This window comes from Kogia breviceps, chromosome 8 (assembly GCF_026419965.1).
Source record: "Kogia breviceps isolate mKogBre1 chromosome 8, mKogBre1 haplotype 1, whole genome shotgun sequence".
NCBI lineage: Eukaryota > Metazoa > Chordata > Mammalia > Artiodactyla > Physeteridae > Kogia > Kogia breviceps.
This window is the reverse complement of record NC_081317.1, coordinates 53,929,780-53,943,495: the sequence shown is the minus strand read 5'-3', so window position 1 is coordinate 53,943,495 and position 13,716 is coordinate 53,929,780.

Genomic DNA, 13,716 nt, shown 5'->3' with positions numbered 1-13,716 from the left:
TCTGTATTTCTGTTTTTGTACCAGTACCATATGGTCTTAATTACTGTAGCTTTGTAGTATAGTCTGAAGTCAGGGAGCCTGATTCCTCCAGCTCCCTTTTTCTTTCTCAAGATTGCTTCGGCTATTCAGGGTCTTTTGTGTTTCCATACAAATGTGAAATTTTTTGTTCTAGTTCTGTGAAAAATGCCATTGGTAGTTTGAGAGGAATTGCATTGAATCTGTAGATTGCTTTGGGTAGTAGAGTCATTTTCACAATGTTGATTCTTCCAATCCAGAAACATGATATATCTCTTCATCCATTTATATCATCTTTAATTTCTTTCAGCAGTGTCTTATAGTTTTCTGCATACAGGTCTTTTGTCGCCTTAGGTAGGTTTATTCCTAGATATTTTATTCTTTTTGTTGCAATGGTAAATGGGTGTTTCCTTAATTTCTCTTTCAGATTTTTCATCATTAGTGTATAGGAATGCAAGGGATTTCTGTGCATTTATTTTGTACCTTGCTACATTACCAAATTCATTGATTAGCACTAGTAGTTTTCTGGTAGCATCTTTAGGATTCTCTGTGTATAGTATCATGTCATCTGCAAACAGTGATAGTTTTACTTCTTCTTTTCCGATTTGGATTCCCCTCCTAGAGAAATGGAAATAAAAACTAAAATAAACAAATGGGACCTAATGAAACTTAAAAGCTTTTGCACAGCAAAGGAAACCATAAATAAGACAAAAAGACAGCCCTCAGAATGGGAGAAAATATTTGCAAACGAAGCAACTGATTAAGGATTAATCTCCAAAATTTACAAGCAGCTCATGCAGCTCAATATCAAAATAACAAACAACCCAATCCAAAAATGGGCAGAAGACCTAAACAGACATTTCTCCAAAGAACATTTACAAACATGAAAGGATGCTCAATATCACTAATCATTAGAGGAAATGCAAATCAAAACTACAGTGAGGTATCACCTCACACTGGTCAGAATGGCCATCATCAAAAAATCTACAAACAGGGCTTCCCTGGTGGTGCAGTGGTTGAGAATCCGCCTGCCAATGCAGGGGACACGGGTTCATGCCCCGGTCCGGGAAGATCCCACATGCTGCGGAGCGGCTGGGCCCGTGAGCCATGGCCCCTGAGCCTGTGCGTCTGGAGCCTGTGCTCCGCAACGGGAGAGGCCACAACAGTGAGAGGCCCACGTACCACCAAAAAAAAAAAAAAAAAAAAAAAATCTACAAACAATAAATGCTGGAAAGGGTGTGGAGAAAAGCGAACCCTCTTGCACTGTTGGTGGGAATGTAAATTGATACAACCACTATGGAGAACAGTATGGAGGTTACTTTAAAAAACTAAAAATAGAACTACCATATGACCCAGCAATCCCACTACTGGGCATATACCCTGAGAAAATCATAACTCAAAAAGACACATGTACCACAATGTTCATTGCAGCACTATTTACAATAACCAGGACATGGAAGCAACATAAATGTCTATCAACAGATGAATGGATAAAGAAGATGTGGCACATATATACAATGGAATATTACTCAACCATAAAAAGAAACGAATTTGAGTTATTTGTAGTGAGGTGGATGGACTTAGAGACTATCATACCGAGTGAGGTAAGTCAGAAAGAGAAAAACAAATACTGTATGCTAACACATATATATGGAATCTAAAAATAAAAAACAAAAAATAGTTCTGAAGAACCCAGGGGCAGGAGTAATAAAGACCCAGACGTAGAGAATGGACTTTAGGATACGGGGTGGGGGAAGGGTAAGCTGGGACAAAGTGAGAGAATGGCATGGGCATATATACACTATCTAATGTAAAATAGATAGTGGGAAGCAGCCACATAGCACAGGGAAATCAGCTCGGTGCTTTGTGTCCACCTAGAGGGGTGGGATAGGGAGGGTGGGAGGGAGACGCAAGAGGGTAGAGATATGGGGATGTATGTATATCTATAGCTGATTCGCTTTGTTATAAAGCAGAAACTAACACAACATTGTAAAGCAATTATACTCCAATAAAGATGTTTTAAAAAAAGATTGTGAAGCTGGAAAGGAAAAGCAGGCTCCAGATCTCAGAGAGCTTTGCACCGAGGAGTTTGATTTTTTCCTGTGGGTCAGTGCTTCACCAATTTTTCCAGTTTAAAGTCCTAAAAGAGTGATTGCATATTTCCATAAGTCCATAAGTCCTGGGTCAGGAGTCAACAACTCCAAGTGTGAAATTCCTCTGGAATCCAATGTTTCATCTTTAATAGCCAGAAAAATTGTGTTCTACTCCATAATCATGTTTCTTAATATAGAAATGTTTTATATTTATCACCATTGGTTGGCATTACAGAAGATCCAATATGTTTATCATGTGCTCTTGCTTTCACCATGAGGCCCTTACCTCGAGAAGGACCCCTTCCCTGGTTTGAGAATCACAAGAGGAGCCATTGAAAGGTATTAAACTAGGAAGTGACGTCATTGGGTTTGAATTTTTTTTTTTAAGACTTTTTGATGTGGACCTATTTTTTTAAAGTCTTTATTGAATTTGTTACAATATTGCTTTTGTTTTGTTTTATGTTTTGGTTTTTTGACCGCGAGACATGTGGGATCTTAGCTCCCTGACCAGGGATCGAACCTGCACCCCGTGCATTGGAAGGCAAAGTCTTAACCACTGGACCACCAGGGAAGTCCCTGCATTTGAATTTTAGAAAGTACTCTGTGGCAACAGTATGGGGAAAGGAGTGGAGAGGAGGAAGGCAAAAGAGAGGGAGACAACTGGTTAGGAAACAAGGCCAATATTACAGGCAGAAGATGGTGTAAAAATCCAAAAAGAAAACAATGTTCTGAGCCCTTTAGCTGGGTGTGTTTCTTGAGAATAAGAACACAAAAGAGGTATTTTTCTGAAGACTGACATGTCTAGAATTCAGTCTAGAGGAGGATCTTTACTAGTTCTTTTTAAAATTTTTATCATCTAATTTTGGTGTTGGATTCTCAATAGTCAGACTATGCATGAGTTTAGGACATCAGCAAAGCAGGGGCACAGAGAGAGAAGGACAGAGAAATTAGAAAGAATACACCATAATGGCATCCTACATTTAAGGTTTATGTCATTTTGAAAGATGGGTTTATTTAACAATTCAATACCTTTTTCATTCTTACTTTCTTATGGGAGTATAGGCACTATAATCTTTCAGGGCATGATGCTTCTAAAGCTCTTAAGCTAGTCCTTAGAGGGAGGAAGCTGAGTTCCCCCACTTGAGAACCTGAGCAGACCAGAGGACAGAGTAAGAGTCGTGCACACTCATCCAAAGACAGAAGGGTTTTCTCAGTCATGATACGCTATTACTGATGGAGAAAGTCAGAGAATTTACTGAGTGGTTAGAAATGGTTCCATTGCTGAAAAAAACTGGCATATAACAGCACATGGAAGCCTGGCAGACAAACTTCTAGGTGTCACAATTCCACACAGGTTCAGCTCTTAGATCCCACATGATGACATGGTTGGATTCAAGCAATACATTTTATCTGCCAATGGAAATACTATTTGTATAAATAGTTAATTTGCCACTGTTCCTCACTGCAAAGGTGAAGCTCTTATTTTTCTTCCCAATTTAAGCCATATTTGAATCCTGATTTAATCAATAGAAGATCATTAATTTTCTCTGACTCTTTCCAACAGGACCTCCTAGTTGCTAGCTCTTCATAATCTGGTATCCTCATTTTCTGGGCAAAAAAGCCAGTAACGCTGGGGATAAGCTATAACGATAATAAAAATTAAAGTGATAACATAGCTCTCATCTATTTAGCACTTACTCTACACCAGAGTCTGTGCTCAGTGATTTACACTCATTGTGTCAATTGATCTCCACAAGAAATCAATAAGATCTGTAATCATCATTATCTGAGACTGAGGCTTAGAGTTGGCAGAGCTGAGATTCAAACCCTGGCAGAAGAATTCTGAGTCTGTCTGTCTTCCCCTGTGAGCTACATGGACTGTTCCTCTGACAAGGAACTTGGGTCTTCCATTCTGGGGGTAACACAGCCAGAGGTGGACAACACATACCCATTTTGAGCTCAACTTTTTCCTGTCGGTAGTACTTCCTGAAGCCTTTCAGTGATTCAACTGCAGGTAAACTCTACCCTCTGTGAGCCTTGTGAGACATTTAAAGTCAGAGCCACATTTGTCCGTTAGAGCTACAGCACTTCTTTTCCTGAGGACATGCTATTTTCATTAGGATTAAAACTGCCTTCAGCAATAAATATTAAAAACCTGCCCAGTGAAAAGAGCAGCTTCCTCAGAAGCTTATGAGGATTAGAATTTTTAAGCAGGCCCTGCTACGTATGACCACCCCTCTTCTTCGCCATCCCTTTGTGTGCTCCCACTTGGTGTGCTTTCAGCATCAATCAGATTTGGTGTTTTGCTCAAATCCGTTCATACTAATTGTCTGCCCATATTGCTGCGTGCTCCGGATAGAATGGTCAGGGGGAAATGGAACCTCACTCCTTCCCCCACCCCTGGGGGGATTCAGATTTCGTGTGCTTGATCTTCGTTGGTGGCGAGATGAAAATGCTTGCTATACACAGCAGCTTTCCTCCCTGGCATTCAATGGCAGCCCTGCTGACGGGGAACCTCAGCCATCCTATTTGTTAGAGAGCCACCCACAGAAGACTCAGACCAGCAGAAGCCAGGAATCAGCTAGCTGGGGCTGGGAGTCTCTCTGTGTGTGGTGATCCAGCAGAGAGACTTGCGCAAGTTCATTATTTGGGGTACAGATTGTGGTTCCACTGCTTCATGGCGTGAGATGATGATCCCCAGTTTACTTGTCTATAACATGAAGATGATAATACCTACCCACTGGGGCTTCTGGAAGAATTAAGGGAGTTATATAAAGTGTTTAGCATAAAGCTTGAAGCAGAGGGATGCTCTCTGAACGTTAGCATCTTCCCCTCCCCTCTCTGGCTGCAAGCCTTAACGGTAGGTGAGGCGTTTGTTATTCATGTTCCTAAACATCCCCAAAGACTTGTGGTTCCTGCACTGAAAACCACATTGACTGTTCCCAGCTAATTGGGTATCCTTGGGCCTGAGCTTCTCCATATGAATATATGAGCTTGGGATTTATTTTTTAAGTATACAGTAATTACATTCTTGGACAAATGGTACATTTTCTAGAAAAGCACAGATAATTCTTTCAGCACCTGGAGCTGGGTAGAAATCGCTTGATAAATGGGTAGCAACTCACAGAAACTAATGATTTACAATAAATGCTTCAGCAAAGAAAAGTCTGGGTAAGCTCTATATTTCATCCTTCTGGCAATAAGCTATACAAAGGTTTGCATCTTAAATCAACTAGTGGTTGTGCACCAGGAGGATGTGGTCTAAATAGATTTGTATGATGGGCAATTACTCATCATGGAAAGGATCCCAGGTGTCACTGTGGCTTCTCCCAAAGCAGTCAGTGAGCAAGCAGTTATGGAATTACAGAGCTGACCTCCTGTCCACTGCCCCAAAGTTCCCTGAGCTAGAGTCACAGAGGATGTTCATCAGCGAGACCCAAGAGGCACAAAGAGCAGTCAGTGCCCACAGCTAGGAATGTGACATCTAGGAAGAGCCTGTTTCCTCCCTCCTTATTACGGTTACTTGTGGCGATTTTGGCTGGGGACAGAAGAGCCAGATTGGCACTCCTCCAATTCAAGGTCCTCATGACCTGAGTGCTAGCTGTAGACAGCATGGAGAGGAGCAGAGACTGTAGTCTTGGGGGCTGGAATCTCAACTCTGCTAATCACTGACTGTGTGACCTGGGACAAGAAAACTACATTTCTCTGATTGGCTATTTTTCTAGCTAAAAAATGGGGGTGATAATTACTACTTAAAAAGATTTTTGTAAACAAGTGTGCATGAACATGGCTGGCACTCGGTGAATGTTATTCCACCTTATATCAATGATAGTTAATATCCACACAATGCTCCTATATGCCAAGAGCCGTGCTACACCCCCAACTCCCTATTTTATGGATGAGGAAACTGAAAGAATGGAGGGATTAACTGACTTGCCTGTGCGTAGCTAGGATGGAGCTAGTAAGTAGGAGAGACAGGCTTTGGCCCTGGCGGGTTGCATCCAGACCTGTCCTGTAGTTGTCATAGGGAGGAAACTTACCTTGGCCTGGAGCTTATAGAGCACTTTCTGGGCTGCTTCTCAGTATACAGCAGGCACCATCTCCCTCCTCAAGGAGTCTACTCCGTCTCGCTGAAGAGCAAGATAGAAATCTCAGAAGTCAAACAACGCAAGGTAGAAACCCATAGGAACTGCCACAGGAACTCAGAGGAAGATGGTGAACCTGACAGAAGACATGGATTCCTTCTTCCATCTCCGTCACCTTTTGCATTTGGGTTTCTTCAATGTCAGTGTTTTACAGTTTGAAGGCTCTGATTTTGAACTAGAGGATGAAGCCTGCTTCAGGCTTAAGCCAAAAAAAGGAAATATACATGCCAGAGAGAGAATTAATAGTAAACTGTGAGACTCTTTCTCCTCTGTACACAGAAATGTTTCATGGGAAAAACAGAATCACAGGAAAGTTATGTGCAAAAGGATATGGGGGATGAAGGTGGAGAGCGTAAGTTGGAATTCATTTTTTAAGTTCAGAAGGATTACCTGACTCCAGTAGATGGTAAGATGAATATTATCTTGGTATCCAAGAGCAGAGATGACCATCTATTGCTCTAATGGTCCCACCCTCACTTTTAAAATAAGTAACCAGGGACTTCCCTGGTGGCACAGTGGTTAAGAATCCGCCTGCAAATGCAGGGGACACGGGTTTGATCCCTGGTCTGGGAAGATCCCACATGCTGTGGAGCAACTAAGCCCGTGCTCCACAACTACTGAGCCTGCGCTCTAGAGCCCGTGAGCCACAACTACTGAAGCCCGCGCGCCTAGAGTCCATGCTCTGCAACAAGAGAAGCCACTGCAATGAGAAGCCCGTGCACCACAGTGAAGAGTAGCCCCCGCTTACCGCAACTAGAGAAAGCCCATGTGCAGCAACGAAGACCCAAAGCAGCCAAAATTAAATGAATAAATAAAAATTTAAAATAAACATAAAATAAATAACCAATGGAAGGGTGGTAGTTGCATCCCCTAGGTCACAGAAGAACAAGCCAAAGGCTAGGGTGTCATCCCTTTGTTTCCGATGGTGAAGTCCACCTTGTTCCTGGTAAACAAGACATCCTGTCCTCTTAGATCCCTTCAGTGAATGGGGGTGAGGGTAGGCAGGGATTGTGCACCCCCCTTCCCGAGATGCTGCATATTCATGTGGGGAGAGCACTGGCTGACCCTCTCCAAATCCTGTTCCCCTCTGCTGGCTGTGCTTGGTGGCCCCGTATCAAGCCTCAGCCACACAGGAGCTGCAGCCTGATCCCAGCCCTACATGGGGAGAGGGGAACTGCCCTGTAGATGAAACCCTCAGTGGGAGTGGGCAGGCAGGAAGGGAAAGGAGCCAATGCAGCCAATTAATTTTCCTGTGTTGCTTAAATCATTCTCCCCCAATCTGCTTTGCCAAGAATAAGGATAACTGTCCCCAGCCTGTCAAGACCCTGCCTTCTTTTCAGTAAATCACACAGAAATCAGAAATGGACCCACTGGGTAACTCTGAATAAAGGCACCTCAGAAGGGAATGGTTGGTTTTGGTGGACAGTCACCTCCCCTCCATGTCACCTGCCAACTTTGAGATCTGCCTACCTCTTCACAAAAGGGATTGCTAAGTATTTTCCTACTGAGTCTTTAAGACTGTTGTTACGTGGATTTGGCCGTTCTATATTACATGTCCTGTTCATGAGGTCTCTGGCTAATAGTCACTTGTCCAAAGAAATGAAGCTTCGTAAAGCGACACCTACTTTGATCCAGCACTAAAATCTCCCAAAAGTTTGGAACACTGGTCCCATGATATGTTCCCAGAAAAATGTACTTCCTGGAAGGCATGTAATACAGCCTCTTTACACCTTAACATAGTAAAGGTGAGAATAGTGTTTATAGGAGTTTCACCCAGCATTTCCAAAACGTTCGTTGAATTCTTCTGCTTCTCAACATGTAGAGGCAACCCTCAGTCCTGGTTTAGTGGAACACACTTGTGAATGCTGACACAGTCTGGAAGGATTACTCTGTAGCATGCTCTCCAGTGCACAGGCAGGCGTTCTGCTTTGTACCACAAGACTTTGACACCAGAGGAGTAATATTTAATCCAATAACACTATCATCCTGTATCTCCCCCAACTCTGTGTGTACACAGACTGACAAGTCAGCACTGCCTCACCGGCAGTTGGACCACGTCTCTGTGCAACACATGTTGCTTCTGTGTTGGGAAAAAAATTAGCATTTTCTTCTACAAAAAGGCTTACACAGTCTGTCAACTTTTTCTCCCCCCTAGTAAAAATGATCAGTTTAGTATCCCCTTGAAAAGATAATAGTATAACACTAGGAAAATCCACAAATGACCCAGGGGTATGATCAGACATGAAAATAGAGGGACCTTTCCTGCACTTACCATTAAAGTAAACCCTACATGGCAGGTACCCTTTTTAAACCCATTTTTCAGATGAGGAAACTGAAGGTACCTTCTCCAGGATCTCACCAGCAGTCAGTTAGGACTTGAACTCAGGCAGTCAGACTCTGAGAGCTCATGCTCTTAACCATAGAAGGGACAGGTAGGTGATGGGGACTCCAGGTTGGTGCATTCAGAGTGATTGCATCTGAGGAAGCCACAGAAGTGCCTGGCCTTCCCTCTTCTAGATGGCCAGATCCTTCTTCCAGATTTTTCTGCCATCCCTACCCACTACCCATGTCTGATGGTTCCAGGAGGACTTGACCATAGGGGCTGACTCTTCTCTACTTGGCAGGGTTCTTATTAGCTGTGGCCTCCACACACACCCTCTGCCCAGCTCTAGGGCTGGCTTCATGCGTGTGCATTCACACAGGGCTGTGTACTTAGAAGGGGGCTGTGCTTAGTTCAGTGCTAGCTGTTGCCATCTTGAAATTCTCAATAACTTTTGAAGAAGGGGCCTGCCACGTTCCTTCTGCTCTAGGCCTCACAGATTATGAACTTATCCCACTTGCTTCTTTGGTGTTCACTTTATGCTTGTCAAAGTGGTAAGATTGTGGTCAGATGATTTTGCGTGGCAAATCTCTAAGTGAGGATTCCCTCCAAAATGTATGGAGAATGGTCAATGCAGATGATACATGGCAACTAGCCAAACAATTGAATGTATAATGCATACTCACATTAGAAAACTATGTCTGTGAGAACAGGTAGAATGATGTCCCTAAGACTCTATTCCAGCAATTAGCTATGTAGCCACAGGTCAATCCAAATCCATACCTGTTCATGTGGTGAACATCCTACTGTCAGAGAAATGCACTGTTATAAGACAAATTGCTTTGTTTCATGAGGATTGAACTAGAGATTATGAACTATCAAAATATTCATAGCTTTTGATGCAGTAATCCTACTTTAGAGAATTTAGGCTAAGGAAATCCTTTTTTAAGGAAGAAAAAAATGTAAGAACCCTGATATTCAGTGAGTTGGAAGCAACAAGAAAAGAGAAATCAGACTAAATATTCAGAAACACAGGGATGGTTAAGTAAATTATAGATCTCAACTTGATGGAAAGTATGCCAGAGGTTGGTGAACTTCTTATGTAAAGGGCTAGAGGGTAAATATTTTAGTATTTGCAGGCCATGGGGTTTCTGTCACAACTACTCAGTTTTGCCATTTGTAATAGGCATAGGCAATACAAACATAGGTAGACATGGCTGTGTTCCAATAAAACTTTATTTACAAAAACAAGCAATGGGTCAGATTGGACTGGTGAGAAGCAGTTTGCCAACCCATGGCACCATCACTGAAATGATGATTATGAAGACTGTTATTAACATGAGATAGTTAATGAAAGGAGCAGGATGAAGAACAGTATATTCTCAGTGATTATGACTGTGTATATGTATTTGTCTATTTATATTTTAAAAATTGGGAAAGAAAGCATACATATATGCAAGTAGTAGCTGGGCTGGAGAGTTAGGATTATGAGATGATTTTCTTTTCTTTGCTCTGAGGGAGATTTTCTAAGCCTTGATATTCTCTCATGTATTTAATGCTGAATATGTACAAAATAGATACAGATCCCTTAAAACCAGGTCTTTCTACCAAGCAGTCAAAGGATGGTGAGAAAGCATGGACTGTGCTCATATATAACAGCCTTTGCTCCCTCCCCAAATCTTTAATCCCCTATCTTTGGAAATTTCCTTCCAGCTAGCCTAAAATCACTTTTGCTGACCCAGGCTCAGCTGGGCCCGTGGCCACTGTGGTGGTTAACCTTTTCCAGGGAAGCTGGGTGCACCACTGGGCAGCATAGAGTCTGCAATGGGGAGAGGGAGGAAAGAGAAGTGACGTTCTTTACAAAAGAAAGAAAACAGTGCTAATTCTATCTTACCGTGACTCCTTCCAGTTAATAACCAAACACAAGCTATCATGAATTTGCGTTATGAGACCACCTGCCTAAAAGACTCTCTTGTTTTGTTTTGTTTTATTGAACTATGGGGTGGTCCCCATTAGTGGATTTCATTGTACACAGATTTAGTCAAAGCCATTATTATATTTAAATTTGTTGAGCTGGAGTTTAATAAGGGATTTATCCCCAAAGGAAATCAACTTGACTTTGTATATGTGTTCATTTCAAAATACAGTATCTTGTCTCATTAAATCCCAAAGAATGAGGGATTATAATAAAACAAAGCAGGCACTGCTTTTATTAAGCTGGCCCAACAATGTGCTGTGAAGATGGTGAGTTTTCTTTTCTTCCTTTGGGATTACGTAATTGAACCTGAGTTGTTATAAAGAGAAGATTTCTGAAAGAGGCAAACTTGAAAACGATATCATTTTGGGGGGGGGAACCCACTTTTTTCTCTTTCCTTCAAGGATCTGATGCTAAATAAGAGATTTTCCTCTCTAGTGCTCCAGTCTGTTAGTTAGCACAATGAAATATTGATAGTTTCCCAAACTACACCTCTTGATACTGATTGTCATGGAAATAGTTGGGCTATATCCAAAGTCAAACATTAAAACGTCACAATAAAATTCATGGAGAGAAGAGTGCCTTGAACAGTCTCTTTAATTTTAAGCTGCTTGCATTTGATAAGCACCTCAAAGATAAATCATTATTCCCTTCACCCACAATTGGTGGCAAAGTCAAATTGGAAGGCCCTCTTCCCTTTGCACAAATTGTTGGGCCCTGGAAATTGTCCATGGCAAGAACTGAGACAAAGACAATCATCCACCTGGCAATCCTAAAAATAAAAGGGCTTAGGGAATAGTGATAATAATCAAACACGTTTTGAGGGCTTGCTCTGCGCCTTATACTATGTTAAGGATTTTACATATGTTAGCTCATTTAATCTTAGTAGCCCAAGATGTAGACACTAATGCTATACCCATTTTACAGATGAGTAAATGAGGTCAAGCATCTTGCCTAAGGTCACAGATTTATGAACATGTTGATCAAAGACTTGAACTCAGGTCTCTGGGATTCCAAAACCTCTTTTATTAACTCATCCAGCATGTTGCCTAGCCAAAGGGAAGGTCCTAAAGGATTGGAAAAGGGGGCTTTTCTTGAGTATATCAAAGGAGGCTTCTCCCAGAAAAAAGTTCTATTGGGTGGGGTCGAAGAAAATAATTTTACATTGTTGGCAGAATGTGAAATTATTCTATAAAACCAAGGACCAGTGATTGAACCAGGTGCTAATGGTGGAGTAGAGATGGGAAAAAGATGAACAGTCCAAAATGATCAGGAACTCCAGGATCTCATTCCCTGCTTCAAAAAGAAAAAACAAAAAACCAGAAAACCTTAAGGCTCTTGACCATAAGAAAATGACCTGAATGTTGGGGGTAGAAGGCATAGGGTCAGCTGGTAACTAGCATTTTAATAGCATCTCTCAGGAAATTCATACTTATATTCTGTCATACCACGTACATGCATTTACAAGGAGGAGTAGCCACTCAATTTATCTGGCTTAACAGTGGACTACATGATATACTATACATAGTGTAATACAATATATATACATAATTGACGCTTTTCTTTAATATCTTATAGTATTTTAATTTCAAAAATTAAAAATTTACCTACCTTCCTCATTTACAGAGCATATTAATTTAATGTTTTCTTAATGACAGTGTAGTCATCAGAAACATTATATATTATTCTATTCTAAAATTTATGTCTTTAGGTCTCATTGAGATCTAGGGGACTCCCTGCTCCTACTGTTCTCTTGGAAATATTTAAGCTGCAATTTGGAGGGGTCTATGCGGTGTCAAGAAAATAGTATGTGCTTTGGAGATTTAAAGACCTAGATTGACTCCCAGCTGTGTGTTTTTGTGTAAGTTACTTAGCTTCTGTGAGCCTAAATTTTTCTCATCTATAAAATGGGAATAAATTGTAATACTTTCCTTAGAGCATGCATATTATATATATATATATATATATATATATATATATATATATATATATATATATATATATATATAGGAGAGAGAGACACTTGGAACAAAGTTAAAAATATAAAGTAAATGGAAATTATCCTTATTATGTCACCTTCTTTTTTTGTTAGTATCCTGGCTTCTTACTGTTAGTGCTGTTTACTCCAGTAAAATCCCAACTGTTAATTAACTTACTCTTTCATGTTGTGGACTGACAAACCAGATGACAGCTGATAAGGCTTGCTAGAATTAAGACCACGGTAAAAATAAATAGGATCTGAGAAAATAAAAGGCATAGTTTTCGTGCTGCTTAAAACCAGACTCCCTGCTCCTGATCTGTGTTCTAGAATCTTGAACAGGAATGATAAACAGTTTTCATCTTGTATGCCAACTCTGATCTCTTGGAAGTGGCTGCCCGGAATGTTGGTTTGAAAATGACTCTGCACTTCAGCCCTGGTTCAGTGTGAAAGAGGGCAGTGATCAATTAGTAATATCTGCCTTGGGCAAGGGATGGGGCTGGGGTGAGGTGGGTGGCACATGTGCCACATATTTGCTAAAACTAATCTAGGTTCTTAAGCTTTCCAACTCAGTTATCTTCATACAAATGAGGGGTATATACATGTGCGAATATATGTGTATATAAATCCATAAACATCTGTATGTGTATATAAATCCATTTATGTGTCTATAAAGTATCCACCTTATTGAAGTCAGTCGGGATTCTAACATGACATGGTTTTATTTTCACTAATCATTGTTCTCAACTGTTAGAACTGTTAGAAGTCCCTTTGGGCATATCCCAAAATGTAGTTATTTAAAAAGGAATTCGTTCAGCCCAGTTTGAAAGTCTAATCCCAAAAGTATTATAAATCTCCTCTCCTTTTATCTGCAGCACAGGCTTGATCTGTATTTCAAGAGACTTGCAGAAGTGAGGGCAAGTGGGCTTCTTTAATTCCTTTTCCAGAGTCTCCTGGGTCAGACTCTGGGACACCGTCTCTCCCCCAGCCCCACCCATTTCTGGGTCTCTCGATCCTCTGGGAAGGGAAACAGAGGAGAGGGCAGGGATTCCTGGCTGCCTGTCTATAGCTGAGGCATCTGTGGTCTCACTCTGGTTGGCCTGGTTTTGCCTGCCACTGGTGGCCTGTGCATATGGATAGTCTCTACATGGTTTTAGGAGATGATGGTCACCTTCATTTCATCCTTCCAT